The sequence below is a fragment of the Accipiter gentilis genome, chromosome 9, assembly GCF_929443795.1.
Source record: "Accipiter gentilis chromosome 9, bAccGen1.1, whole genome shotgun sequence".
NCBI classification, from domain to species: Eukaryota; Metazoa; Chordata; class Aves; order Accipitriformes; family Accipitridae; genus Astur; species Astur gentilis.
In genome coordinates, this window is record NC_064888.1 from 43,877,614 (window position 1) to 43,893,961 (window position 16,348).

General features: G+C 53.4%; 1 protein-coding gene across 1 annotated transcript in view; it reads left to right on the forward strand.

Annotated features, from left to right (window-relative positions):
• PWWP2B (PWWP domain containing 2B) overlaps nucleotides 1-16,043 on the forward strand; it is a 46,618-nt gene extending 30,575 nt beyond the window's left edge. The window contains exon 3 of the mRNA XM_049810457.1: nucleotides 15,423-16,043. The gene's annotated coding sequence lies outside the window, so the exon portion shown is untranslated. The remainder of the gene's footprint in view (nucleotides 1-15,422) is intronic.
• The last annotated feature ends 305 nt before the right edge of the window (nucleotides 16,044-16,348 follow it).

The window sequence follows — 16,348 nt, forward strand, 5'->3', positions numbered from 1 at the left end:
CCTCTCCCGGACCGGGGGTGGCGGGGGTCCCAACGCTATGGGCGCACGCAGACGCGTGGGACCCGGGTCCGGAGCACGCGTTTACTCTGGGAGTGAAATTTGGTCTTGTTTTGCATCTTGTTGCTGGTGTGGGGGTGGGGATCCTTTCTGCTTTGATTCTGTTTATGACTTTCCTCCACCCCATCATTTTGCTCAGCAACATCGTTTGCAGAAGCCTGTAATGATTCTGCATGGTTTTAATTTGCTTATGGGTGTGAGCTAATGAGTGGTTTGAAATCAGGCTTTGCTGGTTGGTGCCTTGTCACTGCGTGCTCCTGCTCGGCTGGACCCTCTCCCGCTCGGCACCGCAGGTTTGCCGCTCGGGAAGCCACAGCTTTGCCGCAGAAAGTCCCGGACGTGATCCTGCTCTATTGCAAGTGATCAGTGATGTTACAAGGGCATCATAGGCACAAATATCTGTATCAATGAGTTTTAAATAAGAATCCTCATGTTACTGTAGCCTCTCCAAACCGTATTTATTTATAATTTCCACAGCTGAAGCTCTGTTGCTAAAGAAAAATTGAATTTTCCCAGCGGCACAGAGGCTTGGCTGATGAGTCACTGCACTTCATTAGCTAATCTTAGATCTGCTGTGAATTACTCAGTGACTGCTGATACAAAGTGGGCTGAGAAAATGCTCGTTTTGAGTGGGTAATTTTAGAATTTGGGTCTCTTCCCTGGTAGGGGATGGTGCGAGCGCGCAGGGGTTCAGAGCCACTTGTGTAGGTGCGTGCCACTCTCCCGAGCGCATCTTAAAACATAAAGACGAACTTAAGAGCCTGTGCTACTTTCTCGAGTTAGATCCATGTGTAAATTTCAGTTATGTGAAGATGCTTTTAAATTCAGGAATAACTCAGTGTAAGTATGTATTGAATTAGATGGATTATGTAGTTGGGGTAATGGCCCTAGTGAGAGGGAGTTGGGGAGAACGGGGCTTATATTAGCAACGTTAAGTGTTGAAGTCTGTAATAGCGGAGCACAAAAGTGGTTTTTTGGAGAATTCAGTAGTTTTCAGCTTTTACTCCGCAGATGATGTTGTTTTCTTCTGAAGTCCCTCGAAAGGTGACTGGGAATGCGAGATCATACGTGTTCTCTGTGAAATGTCTATGTTTCCGCTGGAAAATGCAAAGGGATCGCGAACCCAAAAAACCTGAAAGCTCCCTGGCCAGGAACGCGCCCGTCCCCGGTGCAGCGCGGCAGCACCGCAGGCCTTCCATCGCCGGGAAGAGCTCCAGCTGCCGCGGGGCGATGCCCGCCGGAGGCTGCCGCGCCGCGGGACCTCACGCTGTGCCGCGGTGGAGCGCTCCGTGACCCGCCAGGCGCCGTGCCACCCGCGGGACGCCGCGTCACCGGCGCCGTGCTGCCAGAAGTCATCCCGTGTCGGACTGAAGAGCTTTTTGGCTCGGCATCTGGCTCCTCCTGAAGGAGAATGCAGAGAATGTTCTTAAGGACTGATACAGAGTGGCCTGGCTACCAAGGAGGTTGCCCAAACACTTCATGGCTAATTTACAGTCTGGAGTGTGAGGAGTGGTACGGTGTTTTGTGCGATGATTGCTGGTTTTAGCCACGGGAGTGTTTGTTCTGTTTTCTGAAAGCTGGCTCTTCAACATAGTATCTTGTGATTTGGAGTTCCGTGGCACTAAACCGATTTGAGAATTGTTTTATTGGCTGTTTCCTCTGATTTTGATATTTAAATAAGTATTGCACTTCCATTAATAACCTTTTTTCTGCATAAAAATGGAATTACTTTAATTCTTTCTTGTCTCTTGGCTGGTTTCTAGTCTTAGTTGCTCAACAGGTTCATGTGAGGGACTTTGTAAGAAGATGTTGTTGCCGTACAAATCGTGTCGGCAGATCCTCCTTTACCCACAGTTTCACTGGTGTATCAGGGGGCCTCCTGGGTTTCCCCCTAAACCCCCTCCCAGGGAGCCCTGCCGGTTCCCGGCGGGTGCCCCCGGAGCAGCAGCAGCCGTGGAGGGTCCCCGTCCCGCACCCACGGGTGTCTCGGGGAGGAGGGACAGGGGCCACTGGTGGCCGGCGCTGTGCCACGGTGTGGGGTCTCCTTGTGGGAGCTTTTTGGGCAGTGGGAGGCATTTCCTGGGGGAGCGGAGGCGTTCCTGGTTTTTAGCTTTCTTTTTATTACAGCTTGTGTGTGCACCAAAAACTGCATCAGCAGTTTCCCAAGTGGCAGTTTCCACTGTGGCTTGAACTAGTGAAGTTTTTTGTAATATACAGGTAATTTTTTCTTCCTGGTGCTAGACGTTGTCAGCTGCTAATAAATGCTGCCTGGCTCAGCCCCAGTGGTTTGTCCCTGACATATGAAACACTTCTTGGTATGATAATTGCAGCAATTTCAAGAAATAGGAGTAGGGGTCTGGACAGGAATTGCCTTTGGAAACATCTGTTTCACCACTCTATCTATGACCTCTTTCTGAAAAAATCTTTTAAATTAAAAAAAAGATTGTTCACTATAATACAGTCCCTGGAGTGACTGACAAATGGCTGTAAAAGCTACACTAACGCAACTTCACCCTTACAAATTGATACCCAGTGGGAAGAAAGCTCCACGGCCTCCATCTACAAACCTCTCCTCACAGAGAATCGGATTTGTAATGCCAGTTTTTCTGAGCTTCACCTTCTCCGATGCCGCCTTTCCCTCCAGTTCGGTTTGTCCCTCCTGTAGCGTACCCCGGGCACGGGCTGCAGGGGCATGCGAGGGGGTTTGCGGGTCCGGCACACACGTGCCGAGCGAGGTCGGGGTACGCGGCGAGTGCCGTGTGCCGGCAGCTCTTCCGCACCTTAGACCAGGGCGATGCTGTAGACGGCAGGAGGGGTGTCGGGGTGGCCCCAGAGGTCCACGCTCACCTGAAAGCCCTCCTGCAGCCAACGCCTGGTCTCAGATGATCCTTGGCAGGACGAAGGCTGTCAGACAAAGCGGGACGTTTGCTCGCTGCCGGTCAGCGTGTCGGCGTCCTGCGGGCAGACCCTCCGGCAACGCTGTGTGGACGGGGACTAGCGTGGGTATTGCCCCTCCGCTGACCGTCCCCTGTTTGGTGGCGCAGAGCTGACCGGAGGCTGGGATGGCGTGAGACGTGTCCCTCTCCACGTCTGGCTGGGTGCAGGTGCCGCAGCTGCAGGGCAGCCGGGAGGGGATGGGGGGGACGTGCTGACGGCTCCCACAGCCCCCCGAGGCGCTGAGACGGGGTTTGGTGGGAGCACGTCCAGTGCTGGCGGGTGACGGCATCAGCCACGGGGGCTGGATGGGGCTGGGGGCGGGGGGGCGTTTGCAGGCAGGGTGGGCTGGAGAACAGGTTGTCTGTCAGGTAGAGCACTGTGTGGTGAAGTTCTTTCCTTCTGACAGCCTGGGGAGCAGGACGGGGGGTGCCGTCCCCCGAGGGCAATGCGAGGGAGCGGTACGCCAAGCCAGCGCCGGGTCACCCGAGTCGCAGGTGGGAATGGGGACTCTCACTGGGGGAGAACTGCGCAGCCGGGAAAAGTCTGGGTTTGGTGCCAGGCTGCACAAGCTTTGGTACATTCAGAGACTTGAAAAATGCGACTACCCACGAAAGAAGGCCATTTGCTGAATGGGAAAGGCCTCGGACCCTCTGCTCTGTCTGCAAACTTCAGCTGGCTCTGCATCAGACTGACGTGCCAGGCAGAATCAGCACAGAATTTTCTAAAGGAGCTAAATTCGGCTGCGTAGCACAGTAGAGAGGGGCAGTGAGACACGGGACCCCCCCCGGCACCCCCTGTGCAGCCCCTGCAAGGGGACAGCCGTCCTGCCGTGCGCAAGGCACGGGCCGCAGAGCTGCTGCGGGAGCTGCCAGCACCAGTGTCACGGCGTCTGCCCTGCACGGTGCTGAACACGTAAAGCAGAGAAAACCAGCAGCTCGCCGACAGGCGAATTGGCATCTCCTCCTCTGTACAGGCGGCAGAAGGCTTTGGAGGAAAGCTAACGCTTGCTTGCTTGGCTTAATTAAACCTGTTCGATAATGTTGTTATCTTTGCTGTTTGCTATGCCCGGTCCCAACCCCACCTTCTCGGAAGGGTCTGTAGTAAGGTCCTGCTGCTGCTTTTACCACAGGCAGCTTTGCACCTAAATGTAATTCATCCTTATTTCAAGGTTAAACTGTTCTTCCCATCACAGATGTTAATTAGGAGCTGTAATTAATGTTCCCCCCCCCCCCCCCCTTTACAGATACTGGGGATTAGTTATGATCAGCCAGTTAGGATCAGTTGCTTGCACAAACAGTGATGGATGCTCTTTTTGGGTAGTATCACTAGCATTTCCCTTATTATGAACCACTGATGTCTCTCTGGGAAGCATGGAAAAGCATTCTGTTTAGAAAAGCATTTTTTGTGCAGGGCTTTGGGTTTTTCCCTTTGCTACAAGTCAGCAAGCAAAATTGTTGTTTACCAGTGCTGCCTGTACACATCATCTGTCACTGCAACGTGGGACCTGTAATTCTCTACATGAAGGGAATGAGTGGCCATGGCCAGGAGTCAGGACTTCCATCCTTTGGGAATTTATGGGTACAATAATCATTCATTTTAGAAGTACTTTGCATCTGCTGCTGAAGAAAAACCCAGGCGTGTTTCACCCTGAAATGGGCCACCCAGACTTCTGTTCCTGATGGTCTTGATTGAAGTTGGACCTGGAAGGCACTGCTGGGAAGTGCTCCGGGGCAGGGCTTGCCAGGGCAGCCCACGTATGACCATATCACCCTTCTCTAGCTCAGATAAACCTTAGCAACCCTGCCACCCGCTATTCAGTGTTAAGGGGAAAAAACGTAATGGCTGATGGATGGAGGAGAGCCCAGCGAGGAAGGGATGCAGCTTCGCAGGGACAAAGTACGGGCTGAAAAGTTAAGCAGCTGACTGTACCAGAAAGGAGAAGGGCTGTTGACCTACGGTAACCGAAGGTGCAGACTGGTCTGGAGAAACCAAAAATAAAGAGAAGTGAGGTCATGCAGTGGGAACAAAATAAGAAACACATTCCTGTCCAATTGTGTTGTTTTCCTGTCTAGAAAACATGTTCTTAATGCTCACATCCGCTATTCAGGCTGGATGAAGCGTCGTCTCTGGTGCCAGCGAAGGTCCCGGCTGTGCCCGCCGTGCCCGTGCTGGCAGGACGCCTCGGCACGGCGCTCGCAGGGAGCGCTGGGGAGCTCGGCTCCGCGCCTCTGCTCCTCTTACCGGAGAGTCCAAAGCAACTTCTTTGGTGGGGCTGTGTTGCGCTCACACCTACAGCAAAGCGCTGCCAAACTTCATAAGGGATCTCTTAACAAATTACTTGTCCCGATGAGATTTGAAAGCAATTCTGCAGTCTTGCAAAAATTGTATTAATGTCTCCTGTAGCAACTTACCACTCATCTCACTCAACTGACTTAAAATACAGCACTGAGTAATCCAATCGCTAACGCACTGCTGCAGAAATGCTTAAAGAAGGAAGTGCCACTTATGTCAATAAATGGGTTTTTTGCAGCAGAACTTAAAAGCCAGACAAACATAGGGAGCCTGTTATTCCAGTAATTCAGATCTTCTACTTAAAGGAGATACATGAATTGTTTATCTAGTAGAAATTTGGGATTTCAGGCATTTTGTTTTGGGTTTTTAATGCGTTTATTAGGTCTTGCTAACTTAATTGCAAGCACTGGCAATAACTTTATCGTTGTTATTTGCAATTGTCTTGGGCAGAGCATTCCAGACGGGGCTGGTTCGAACGCTCCAGCTGGGTCCAGCTGTGGAGGTGGTGCAGCCCTGGGCTGCGGGCAGACGCTCCCCGAGGAAGCCCCTGCACCACCATGTTGCAGTGGAGTTCGGCATTTTCGGTTTGATACCTGTAACATAAAGGCAAAGTTGGCCGTGGTGACTTGCCTCGGGGCTTTGCTATGTGCCCTGTTCTCACTAGCCTTCCCATGCGGCACACCGGGAATCGGTCTCGCTGTGCCCGGGCAGAGCCGCCCTTTTCTTGGCTTCGCTCGTTTGCTGCCGAAGCCTCAGCAGAATAAGTCTGATGGCGGTGAGATTTGGGAGGTGATGGAGGAGCAGATCAGACCCGTGCCCTCCCCGGGCACCTCTGCGGGGAAGAGCGCAGCAAGAGCTGACCCCGCCACAGCAGGCACCCGCGCTGGCAGGAGCCCGGCTGGCTTTGCAGGACCGGTGGGTTCGCAGCAGTCGCCGCTTTGCCTGGTGCATCCCTGCGGGTGCTGAGCATCCCAAGAGGAGATCCCAGCAGGCGAAGGGGAGGAAAAAGGGAGATGGAGGGGCTGCGGGGGGGGGGGGGTGGCGAGGGAAAGAGTCTGCGCTTCTCCGGGGAGGAAACTAAAAAGTGGGGTGTCCTCAAAGCCGCCACAGAAGAGTGCTCTCTGCTCCTGTTGTCACCTAGGGCTTTTCGAGCGCAAAGCCTGGCTCGCGCGCCGTGGGAGGCGGCGGCGGCGGTGCGAGGAGGGTGGCAGGTCTCGGCAGGCCATCCCGCAGCACGGCGCGGCACCCTCGGGCAGAGGCTGGACGGGTTCATGCTTTTCATGGCGACGATTGGCTCCTGACCCCGTGAGACCGACATTCAGCGTGCGGCTGGGGGAGAAGCTCCGTTTTGCCTTTTTCATTGAGCTTATGGATTTTTCTGTGCCTGACGCAATGCAGATGCAGGGATGGCGGGAGGCATCTTTGCTGCGTTTTTCTCAGCCTGGGTGACGGCAGTGCGATTTGGGGTGCCTTTCGCCTTGCTGCGTCTGACGTACAAGCCCAGGCCAGGATCCACACTACTATTGCTGCTTTGTTGTTCGTTAGCTGCTGATGATTACATATATATATATATTTGTTGGGCAGCTATTTGTAATATGTTCAAGGCTCCTTATGTAATAAAGACAGCAGACTTGACGTCAGAACAGCAAATTGATGCATTCTACTGAAGACCTTTCAACATAAATCAAGTTCTCAGGCCCAACCCTCTCAGAAGGGCCCTTCAGAAGCTGGTGGAAATTCACCCTCTCCATGGGTGGGTGAGCCAGGCTGGCCGTGTGAAAAGCTGCCTTGCTCACAAGGCAGGGGACGGTGCCTTTGCTTTTCTAGTTTGAATAAACATAAAGGCATTAGAGACAGAGGCCAAACCCAGAAATCGCTTGGGTTCTGTTCCTCCATGCCTTTAATAACGTATACCTTTGATTTGCAGCGCAGGCAGTGCTGCAGAGCGAGGCCTGCGGGTGAAAGCGCCCCAAGCCCTGCAGCCGTGCTCCCAGTTCCTTTCCAGCACTAACTCCAAGGTGGTCCCAGCGGGACCCCTGCGTCAAACCCCTCACTCCAGGAGCCGCAGGTTTCTGCTGAAGGGCAAACCGAGCCGAGGCGATGCGGGAGGAGACCCTGCAGAGCACCGACCCCCCCCCCCCGGCTGCTGCAAACCTCGGATTTTAATGGGATGCCCATTTAGCTGCTCCTGTGGGAGAGCCCGTGTGTTTGGCCGGTATTGGTCCCAGCAGGGTTGCTGACAAATTAAGCTCCTCGTCGTCCCTGCCGAGTTAATCTAGCAACCTCACCCCTCAGACAGCCCGACTGCTAGCTGTGATTCAGTTAGTCAAGATCACAGTAAAGGAAAAAGAAATTGTCTGTTGCTCCCTACAAAGCAATGACCTCATCTATTCATGGTGGGAATAAATCTCTCCTTGATCAGCTCCTAATTACACCAGCCAGCGTAACCTTGTGCATATTTACAGCCAATATTCCAGAAGTGGGAGGGATGTAATCCGGCACTATACTGATCACAGTAGTAAAGCCTTTGTGTGCCCTCTCCTCTTCTTGTAGTTCTGCGTCAGCCCTGCCCGGGTGCGGCAGGTTATTTCCATGAGGATTTCTGTGTGGTCCTCGCGACTGGAAGCCGAGTGGCATGCAGAGCCCTGGCTTTATGGATGCCCTAAATACTAGTGATGGGAGAGGCTCGGGTGGCACTTTCATTGCTACCTGCCACTCTGGGTGTGATTCAAGGTGCTTTTATTTTTTAAGTTGTCAGCGGGAGTAAGATCCGTGAAACGCCATTTGTGCCTCTGAGGGTGGCTGGCGTGGGGACGAGCGAGGGCTCCGGTGGCTGCTGCACACGGTGGCTAATTGGCCACAGAAGCAACAGCACAGCAAGCTCCGCTGCGTGCGAACTCCTCGACCGTCAGCATTTTGTCTCCACGGGCACGCTGGCTGAGTGTTCATGGAGGGAGAAGAGCCCGAGGAGCAATGAGGGGATGGGGCAGGGAGGGACGTGGAGGCACCGTGGGCAGGAGGCGGCTGCGGGAGGTGGTGGCCAGTGCCGGCTGGTGTGGTGGGGGCAAACAGCCTGAAAGCAAAATTGTCTGTGCAGTGAAAGGATGGTGGAGAAAAAGTTAGAAGGAGAAAAACGCAGGGGGTGAGAGAAACCGGAGCTAGTGAATGGAAATCGCCCCTCCAACCGGGCAGTCAGCGGGGGAGCTACGCACAGGTTACCGCAGCAGCTCTCCCCGCTGAACGCTGCCTTGCCCAGGGCAAACGGCACAGAGGAGACCAGAAATGTCCCAAACGTGGGAAATGACTGCCGTAGGCACTGGTAATGCCGCTCACTGCCTTCGTAGCAAGTGCTACATCTATGCAGTTTACTTGAGCTATAATGGAAATTTCCTAACTGCAGTGAAGCATGCTGCTTCCCTCCCAAAGCCTGACCCATCTCCTCCCGGTCCCTTCCTCCCTGAACAAACCGCCCCGACTGCCAAGACGTGCTCTTCCCACGGGATGCGGCTGTGGGCCCCGAGGAGCCGACTCGTGGGGTCTGCACGGCCGGAGCTCCCGAACCGCAGTGGTCGGCTCCCTGTGGAAACAGCCATCCCAGCGTTTTGGGGGGTTTTTTTCCAGCCAATTAGGAAGAAAAAGAACCTCACCAGGAAATTATTTACAATGATTTCTCTGAAATTAAGTTTAAAGATTTGCCAATCCTCCTGCCTCATGGTGAGTCAGTGAGGTAACAGGGCTGACTTAGAGAAGAACGGGGAAATGCCAGGGGAAGTGGGGTGCTTTAGGTTTGTACTTCCCTTCCTCTACACAGGAGACATGCTGCCAGGTACTTCCAGCTTTTTTTTTTTTTAAATTTAGCCACGCTGCTAGCAGTGGGAGTGAGTACCGAATGGAGTTAATCTATTCTGAAATCATGAATTTTTTGAGTGACGTTTAATATAACATAGTGCTAATGGGACACGCGCTCCTGCGCAGCCGCGTGGCAGCTCTGTCCTGCAGTACCCGGCCTGGGAACTGCTCCACGGCCGAAACCCCCGGCATGGCGGGGCTGACACTCATCAGTGCTCCTGAGGAGACAGCTGACGTCGGGGTATGGTTCCACGAGCTTTTTCAGACTTGCATCACCAAACCCCGCTCTCAGCTTGCACTGTTTTAAAGGCACAGAAAATTAGTTTCCTTCAAGTAACTTAATAATAAAAGCAAATAACCCTCATCTCTTAAAAACCTAACCCTAGCCTAAACAGCTACAGGACTCTCCTTAATTAAAACATTTGTTAAACAGCTTTGCACTGAGGAAAATGTTCTTACTTTGACCACTGTGGAAAAACTAAGTGATTTTTTTTACAGCAGTAAAAGGCCATTAAGAAGAGTCAGGATTGCCAACCTCAAACTTTTGCAAGGCACCAATGAGACTCCTCAGAATTATTTAAAAATAAAAAAGTGGTTTTGCTTCTTTGTCATGTGGGCTTGGAGCCTTGACTCGTTTTAGATGTTGAGATTTTATTTCATACCTATGAGGGCTATAAAGCTTTCCTGTAGGCAGAGGTACCTGGGAACTGAGATAGTCCCATAGTCCTGGGAAATCTAAGAGGAAAACGTTAGAGTGCAGAAAACCGGCAGTACCAGCGGTGGGACCAGCGACGAGCGGGCACACTTCGGTTATTTAACGTTTCGGCAGATGGAGGATGTGTCTTGCAGGGAGATTGTGCCCGTCCCTGGTGCCCGGGCCTCCTTCCCACCCCGGCTGCCCCGCGCAGGGCTGCGAGAGGCTTCGCCGGGAGCCGGTGACTGGGGCTGCCCCGCGGTGAGCCGCTCACCCGGCAGCCCCGCTGCCCAGACCTGCCCCTCACCGCCGGCAAAGCGCCCCGGCTGGCGGCTGCCCGGGCTGCCGCGGGTGGGCAGGGGCCGGCGACTCGGTGGGGCGTGCGGACGCCCGCGTCGGCCTCGCCGGGAGCTGCTGCGGTGGCTCGCGCTGGGGTCGGCAGCTCCGGCTCCACGGTCTGCTCTCGGGCAACGCCGGGCTGAGCAGGGTCGGGTAAAGCCACGTCCCGTGGGGACGCGCCTGCAGACGTTTTGGGATTCGCGGTGTTGCGTGGGGAACTGGCAGCCTCGTTATCTGGGGAAGCTAAAATGGGTTGAAGGTTGATGACCCAGCTGGGGCTGCCGTGGCTGCCCGCCTCGGCTCTGTGCCCGGTCCCCGCTCTTAACGAAATGTCCTCTCGCAGCGGCGAGGCGCAAGGGTGCCGCCAGCCTGGCCCGTCTGCTGCGGAGCTGCCAAGAGGTGAAGCGTTCTCCGGGGCTGCGACCCCGCCGTTTCAGCATGGCCATCCTCAGCTGTGCTGCCAAAAGACGAGCGAGCCTAAAAACCACAAGCTTGTGGGATTCGTTGACTAAATAATGCGCGTTTGGCTTTTATGTGCCCTTTGAGTTTCTCTTTGATGGGCTTGAGTCTCTTTTCCTCCTCCTCAGATAGGAAGATTAGAAGTCAACATCTCTTTTTGAGGCAGACGTTTTTGCTAGGTGGTTTTGCTCTGGGTGCTGGGACTGGGGGGAAAAATAGGGCAAGATGTTGAAATTACGAGCGTTAGCAACAGCAATGCTGTTCTCCTGGCTGCGTTTTGGGAGGGGTGAGTAGAGAGGGAGCTCCCCCCCCCCATAGCACACACAATACAAAAATAAGCTATGCTGCAGAAATCCCTGTCTGCGTTTTGCTGTTAAAGCTTCTCTGCAGGAAGAGTGTTTCTCAGTGCTCTGAGGTGGGCTCTCATTGCACCTCTGATTTTTCGGTGATATCTAAGCAACTGCACCAACAAACCCTTCTTACCAGAGGGCTGTAGATGGGACACGACAAAACACGGAGTGCTTGTGCTGGGGGGGGTCAGTTCATTGCGGTCAGTCACCAAGTGAGCAGTCAGCCCGCTGACAACCTGCGGCCAGTGGAAAATTGACACTTCCTCCAAAGAGGGTATTAGATGCAGAACTAAATTTAGATGCTGTTGCTCAGCGAGCACGGTAAATGGACGGCTGTAAGCTGCTGCTCCACGTGCACGCCGGTCCCGGTTCCTCCCTGGGGCAGCTCTCACACCGCCGGCAGCGTGCAGGCTCTCGTGCGGGGCTGGGGACGGCAGCCAGCGGCAGGGAAACCCTGCTGGAAGCCATCCGTGGGTAACAAGAGCAAGAGCACATATGGAGTTTTCATAAATCACAGGTTTTCAAGTCACGGTTCCTGAAAAGAACAGTCGTCTTCAATAAATCACTAGAAGAAATGAGCTGGAAGCCTCCTGCTTCCCGGTGCAGGGCAGCTGCCAAGCCATCCCAAATGTCAGGCTCGCACATGGTTATTGATGGTGATTCATGGGCACCTCTGCGGGCAGCAGCTTCTGACCAGGGAGGGATGGCATGGCGACTTTGGAGTTTAGGGTGATTTTCCAGTAACCTGGAAAATACACGTGAACAATACATACAGGTATAGTTTCAGGAGTTAAAAAATGAGGCTGCGGCAGCTGGCTGTCCACCAGGCCAGCCAGAAGCTTTACCTTAGTCTCAAAACTTTCAGAGGTCCCAATCAGAAAACTTTGTTACCTCGAGCAAAAATGTTCCCTGCCCTTCTTCTTGGGCTTCTATTTCTTTCGCCCCATCTGTTTCTGCTCCCCTTCCCCATCCCGTGCACGCGTGCGTGCACACACGCTTCCTCGTCTGCACAGGCAATGTGGTGCCTGGCACATCCCAAAACCCTGTCCCCGGCAGAGTAACATCAGTGGAAGCCAATCCTGTAAATCTGCCTGTGCGTGCCGTAGCTCTCAGCCGCTCTCTCGCAGGGCCGGCCGGTCTCTGCGCACCCCCAGACCGAGGATGCCTGGGAGATGAGCCGACTCGCAGGCTGCTGCTCACTGGAAAGGCTGATCTCAGCTGGACTGGGTTGGGGGGGTGTCAATCAAACAGTAAGTCAGCTGAAGCATACGCAAGATTCGTTTTCGTGACCAGGTCATCTTTTATAGTTTGCTTTCTGGATGTGAGCGCCACGCTGCAGCCGGCAGCGCTGGGGGTGCAGTGGTGTGGCTCTCCTGTAGTAATTTGTGTGCTATATCTCTAGCTGGAATGCCCCAAAATACTGTTGTAACTGCACTGTCTGTGATAGAGTCAGCAACTACAGGTGGTACAGGTTAATGCAAAGGTGTTGCACTTTAACAGAAAAGAAAACATCCTCTGCGAGCCCCAGCCCACCTCAGGATTGCCCTGATTGTAATTAGGTGGGGCATGCTGAGGAGCTAGGCAGATTAGAGGCACATAAGCTGCTGGAAGGACATCCTTCATGATGGGCCTTGATTGGAAATCCTCTTGCTTTGGTATAATCTGGCTTTGCGAGCTCCCAAGGGCTCCTCTGAGACCCACTGAAGCAGCTCTGCAAACAAGCGATGGGGATGGCCTGGGAACTTGAACCTGGGACGGTCCCAGGTGTTACTCTGCCGTTTACTGGAGTTTGGTCTTTGCTTTATTTTAAAGATTTGTGCTGGTTTTACCTTGCTGTAAGTACTTTGTGCCCCTGCTCTTGGCCATCGGTGGAAAACAACCACCCAGTAAACAGGCAGGCTCTGCGGGAAGCGGCCTCGGTGGTTCAGAGCAGAGCTTTCCCCTGCAGCCGGCGGCAGCAGCAACGGTAAATCCGCTGCCTGTGCCCGGCAGCGCTCCGAAGGGAGCGGGCAGGCAGAGCGCTCCTCGGCCACGTGCGTTTGCTGTGGGCAGCTCGCGGGGCGAGATCGCCGTTGTTCGCGGCACTGCCTGTGCCGACACACCGCGGAGGTGCCCGCCGTGTGTCCCCCGCACGCCTGCCCCGCTCCCGGGCTGCTGGTGGTCCGTGTGTGCTCAGCGTGCCCACGGTCTGCGCCCTGCTGCGCTGTAAGGTTTTTCTCACGGTTTTGGTCTTGCTTTGGCACTGACGGACAATGCGAGGGGGCTGCCCTCGGGGCGGGTGACCGGTGCCATTACCTGGCCGCTCTCGGCTGGAGCGGGCACAGCGTGGGGAGCTGGGAAGCAGAGCCGGGCAGGCGGCACAAGGGCAGTTCTTCCCCTGGGAATGCCCACGCTGGCTCCGAGGGGCGGATGCCCCCGTGCCCCTTATGCGGTGTCCAGGGATGCTCAGCACATCCCAGGGCGGGTTAGCATCACCCTGCAGCCATCCCTGCGACAGATTAGCATCGCCCTGCAGCCACGCGTGCTCTCTGTGCAGCAACCGGGGGCACGTGCGCTCCCTAATGAGCTCTGGTAGCAGTGTTTAATGAGCACATAGTTACTGGGCTGAATGTAGCTGAGAAATTAGCTATTCATGGGGTTTACAAACTGGCAGGGTGACAGAAGAACGATTCCAAGCAGCTCAGCACGGCTCACGGTACTGGCACTGCCGTGTGCTGGCTGCAGGGCCATCCCCCCGAGGAAGAGTGTGGTGGAGGGCCAGGGTTTCTGATACTGGCCTTGGTTTTCAGCCTGAATACTAATGAAATGAGTGTGGTTTTTCCTATCGGTTAGAGTTGCCCATCCATCGCATATCTGCATGACACCTCGGTAGCTGGCTCTTTGGGCACGCTTCTTGCCTCTCGTCAATCCGAGCCCCTCGGGGCCGACAGCTGATGGGCAACCCAGGACATCTGTGTGTTTTAAAACACCCCCTGCGGCATGTGGGGCTACATGTCAGGATGGAGCAGCCGTGCTCATGCTCAGCCTGCGTGGCTGTGCTGCCTTGCAGCGATGCAGGGAGGCTCCGCTGAGTCAGACGAGGTGCAGCACTGGGATCCGCCTTGGACCTCACCCCTCCCAAAGCAATCAAACCTCACCCTGATAGGGAGCAGAGTTCCTCTCCCTCTGGCTTTAACCTCCTCAAGTATTCCAAAAGTGCAGACAGGTTTATCACCCTGATCTGAGTGAGGCTGAGTAAACTAAAGATGGAAAGGGGAAGGGGTGGTCGGCTGGTGGAAGTCGAGTGGTCCCTGCGGGACCGGCGGATGGCGGTGCTTGCCTCAGTCTGGGTGGGAAGATGCATCCCCGGGGCTGTGGCAGAGATGCTCTGGCTGTGGGTCTGGGGCGCAGGTGGCCGCAGGACACCACGGGGCTGCGGGACGTGTTGTACATAGCGGGGAGCCCCGGGAGCTCAGCCTGTGCTGCCGGCTTTGGATTACTGCAGGTTTTGTGCGAAGACTGCGGACGTTGGGCCACAGTAGGCAGCGGTCCAGGAACCAGCGTGGTGGCACACCCTGCACCTTGATGTTGGCAGTGCTTGTTGGCCCCAGCCCCGAGCCATAGCAGTGACCACCCAAATGGGGGACAAAGGTCTGCAGCAATTTTTAAATCAAGGGAACTTTTCTCAAACTTTTCTTTGCCAGCACTTTCTGAGTTACCAAATATTTAGGTAGCGAGTTCCCAGAATGAATAGGAGTCAAAATTTACCGGAGATAGGTTCAGACGTGATCGTTCAGGCAGCCGCTGGCAATGCAGCGTTAGGAGGCAAGCCCCTGTCCCCCAAAGCTCTGGCCCGTGCTGCAGCCTGGGTGACCTGTGCCCGGGCGCACAGAAAGGTTTCGTTCCAAAGCCAGGGCAGCCTACGGGATCCAGTTTGTGGCTGATGCTCTGGCCACATCCTCTTCTGCTGTGCCAAACGGTGGGCACACTGGGCCGAGGGGCAGTCTGCTCCGCAGCTGGTCTGCCTGCGGGTTACCTGTGTGTGAGAGTTTTGTAAACACTTGGTTTGCGTTGCAGTTTTACTTGTGTAAGAATGTGAGGCAAGGGGACGCATATGGGAGAGCCTGTCCTGCCTGCCCGGTGAAGGCTTTTTAAACACACACACACACACACACACACACACACTCTTGAATGTGCTATTTAGGCTTACCAGTTACAGATGATTCAGATACTTCAGCACAATTGGTGCAAAAAAAAAAGATAAAAGTTTGCAGAGCTTTCTAGATATGCAAAGAGCATTTTTTTTATTAGCAGGGCTTGTGTTTTAAAAAGCCGCTTACACTTCCAGCAGAACAAAATTTCTTGACCACAGAGCTTTAAAAATGCATTTTAAACTCTGGACAGACCAAATAAACTCCTTCTCCAGCTCGCTTTTCTTAATCATTTCATGTTTTATGTTCATACAGGATGATAAAGAAGAAAACGGACACCGTCTGAGTCAAGCCACTTCTCACACAAGCCTTGGCATGCATCAACCCAAAGTCTCTTATTCGACTAAAGGAGCTGAGGTGCTTTATGGCTTGAGGTGAAGAGAGGGAGAGAGATGTTTCCTTACACAAACATTTGACATTTTAATAACGAACTGACCAGTGCAGGAGTTAGCGTCCAACAGATACCCTTGTCCTTCCTCTGTAGTACAACTAAGGTGAAACAAATGGAGCACGATCTGAGTCTGCTTGCAGCACTTGTGCTTAAACCATGAAAAGTTGATTATCATCTCCAAAGAGTAGGCGGTTTACTAGGCATTTGTTTGCAAACAAAGTTAACTAGCACAATTGAGTTAATACAGTATTTAGTAGAGATATATATCACATATAGAAGAGGAAATCATGTTTAAAAATATGATAGTTATTTATGGCTAACATTTAAAAACATAGATTGTGTTTGACGTGAAATTCAGTGATGAGTCAACTACGTTAAATGCTTCCTTAAAGCAGTAGTCAAGAACACATTATCTACCAAGGTCTGTGCTTCTACTTTGGACTTGACCCTGGAAATCTGGAAGTCTTTGCCAGGATGTTTCCAAGGGGGGAAGTTACAGTCTCTTTAGTTCTTTGAGTCAATAAAGATTAAGTTCATAAAGTTTAGGACCGCATGTAAGGATTGGTCTCTACGGGAGCTGAATGTGATGGGTGATGCATGCCTGGCAATTAATGCATTGTATGTCTATGTTATCCTCCCTGTCAGCACTGATAAGCACATTTCTTAGGCTTAAAAAAAGGAATTGTGGAGAAAAAAAAAAAAAAAGACACACCTGTGCATCGATAACCCAAAGATTTACTTTGAAAGCATCCTAGCAATGGCTTATCGTCTGCTTTGAAAGGAAAGTACT